This window comes from Phalaenopsis equestris, unplaced genomic scaffold, assembly GCF_001263595.1.
Source record: "Phalaenopsis equestris unplaced genomic scaffold, ASM126359v1 Scaffold000130, whole genome shotgun sequence".
NCBI classification, from domain to species: domain Eukaryota; kingdom Viridiplantae; phylum Streptophyta; class Magnoliopsida; order Asparagales; family Orchidaceae; genus Phalaenopsis; species Phalaenopsis equestris.
In genome coordinates, this window is record NW_018164572.1 from 334,534 (window position 1) to 337,800 (window position 3,267).

A 3,267-nucleotide genomic window follows, 5' to 3' on the forward strand; every position below is an offset into this window, starting at 1 on the left:
ACAAGACAATTTGGTTAGATTCAATGAATAGACATGGAGCCAATAAAGCTAGGTTTTGAGCATACAAATGGCAGAGGAAAGGCTGATTCGGACTACCATTAGTCTTACATTGAAAAATAGGATAATCGGCGAGCTTTTATTATCCACCAACAGAACACAGATGTTGATGTGGTTCAATTCCAAAGAGACTATATGCGTTGGTACAGGTCTTGTGCACCTCTGTACTTACTTCAAGCTCCAGTTGAGGTTCCAACGACCTATTATCCAAGAGCATCGGGAGAGAGGATTCTCATATGTCTATACATATGGAGAATAATAAGTATATGCCTACAGCTCTTAACTAATAATTTTTTTTTTCTAGCGTCATTTTTTCTTAAGGGTGAAATTATTCCAACCAACATTCAGCGGATGCGATAATTGCTCATTACAAGAACTAGTAGAGGCACTTGAGGGTTTTTTTGAGATGTTTGTTGGAACATATATGTTACAAATGATCGTTATAGTACAGAGAACATTCCAGCATAGCCATCTACATCAGACATAGTAGACCCTCTTGATATTGTATGTGTTGTTCCACAGACTTCTACTCATCCAGATCCTTCAACTTTTCATACTGGAGGTGAATCACAAGTTTCAGTCGGTTCACAGGACGTTGGTTGATCACATGACACACATCCATATACGAGCACATTATTTATTGCATTGCGGCATGAGGTGCCAATAACACCCTCAATTTACCAAAGCTCACCTCCATCTTGGATGGCTGACATTTCTTTCCCAGTCGGAAGTCCTTATACATGGAATTTGTGGATGTCTCCATCTATTTCATCTCAACAGACATAAATCATAACACAACCTGGCCAGTTATCATGACCTCAACATTTATAGGAAGTTGACCAACATCATTTAAGAAGTCGACCTGTTCGTGCACCTACGCATTACACACCGGGGGCATATGCTATACCTCCAAGTAGAAGTAGTAAACATTAGTTTCTAAAGTCTGGTGATGTGCTCTACAATTTCAAACATTAGTTTTGCTACTAATTTCATTCATCAAATAACTTAAATTGTATTTATCTATAGATATCTACCTTGGAGTTTAACGACTGCTTTCTTGGGTTTGAAGTTTGTTTTGGAAGAGTGCTCCATTTTTCTTTACTTGGTTATCTTTATGTATAAAATATGTAGGTTGAGGTCTTAGATATATAAAAGACACGTATAAGCTTTTCGTATAAATTTCTCATATATATGTGGCAAAAAATTCTCTTTATTTTTTGTGAATACAATTTTGTAGATATCTCCAAATCTCATTTTTTTTAGTAAATTAAGTCGCCTTATTTTAAAAATTTAGTCTTAAATTTATGTATATATTGATATTAAATTATAATTGTTATTATTAAATATATTGTTAAATAAAATAATGTAGATCAAACTTTATTTAAATAATAAATCATATCAATATAGAGCTCTTAAAAAGTTATTTTTTGAACAACAAACGAATTTGTTCATGAACATAAATAAATAGTCGGACTATGCTCAAATTTCGTTTATTTAATCTCCACATTTTTTGAAGAATGTTCAAACGTGTTTATTTGCTAATTTGAATAAATATAATCGAGTATTAATCGAGCTGAGTTCGAGTTTGCCAAGTGCACCGGCTCATGTACAACCTAGTCATAATTGAGAGCCAGAATATGAGCAATGGACATTATGATTTTATTGAGAGCTAAAATATGAACAATTAGGTAAAGGCTTCGTTCAAGTAAATTAATGGAGTCAAAATCTGGATTTAATTTTCATTTTTATCTCTTCATAAAATGTTTAGCTGTTTAATTATTTTTCTGATTTTGGGTCAATATTGTCTATAAATTTGATTAAGAAATAATATAAAAAATACATTTAAATAGAGAGCTAATAATAATGAGTAATCAGGAACTGACTTTAGTTTTGTTCTTTAGCTCCTTAACATTTCACACCATGAATTACTGAATTCATTTTTTTAATTGAATTTAAAATAGGGATATTTACATGCATACCACCTAATTCATGCTTTACATATCTACCATCTAAATTTTATTTTTTACATTTATCCAACCAAAATTTTTCATATCACAAAAAAAAAAAAAAATCACTATTTTCACATTTAAAATGTGAAATAAATAAGTTGGCATATATGCAAAAAATTGAAGTTAGGTGTTACATATGTAAATACATAGGAATTGGGTGGTATGTATGTAAATCTTCCTTTAAGAGTTCGTCTTGCCATTTCCTAAGCTGCCATTATTTCGCCTCTTTAATGTCGCAGTTGGGAGCTGCTTCCTTGATTTACGCTGATCTAATATTGTATCTATTAATTATCACGGTTTTGTATTTAGGAAGCATATCATAATTGATTTGTAGCCCTGCAAAATTCCTGTAAATAGACATGAGTCTTTTGATTTCAGCAAATTTATATTTAGAATTATATATAATTCTATGAGATGAATCTAATGATATTACATTTATGCTGACGCAAATCCAAATTAACCAAGATTAATCTCTTAAAAGAAATTTGTAATATCATGTTACTATTTTAGGAATTAAATAAAATTGGATTCTCATATCCTCATAATCGAGCGTTTCAACGAGAGAAATCTAACTATGCCTAAAAATGGTTCGTTTTTGAGGTTATTATTAAGATGTAATTGCTTAAGGGACAAACTACAGCTGAAGGGATGAATGTGAAATTGTGGTACTTCAAATCTTCAATGTGTGTGGCATTTGATGAAGATGCTTTTGAAGTCTTTAAGCTAAATATTATGGAACTGATGGGATAGAAAACTCAAACTGATTTATTATTGAAGAACAGCTCTTTATGTTTGATATCATCCTTTTCCTTTTTGCTTTTGAAGTCTTTAAGCTAAATATTATGGAACTTATGGGATAGAAAACTCAAACTCATTTATCATTGAAGAACAGCACTTTATGTTTGATATCATCATTTTCATTTGTCAATCTTTTACTCTTTTATGCATATGCTTTATATTTCATGAAACATAAAATTGATATTTTGCAGAGGCCGAAATATCAATCTTTTACTCTTTTATACATATGCTTTATATTTCATGAAACATAAAATTGATTTTTCGCAGAGGCCAAAATCAAAATATCGATTTCTCGTGCATTTTTTAACCCCATGATGAGAGCCCATATCATTTGCCCAAAATTTCAGAACCGTGGGATTGCACCCTTGACCTGAGGGGACTTACAATAACCCGAACACCAATA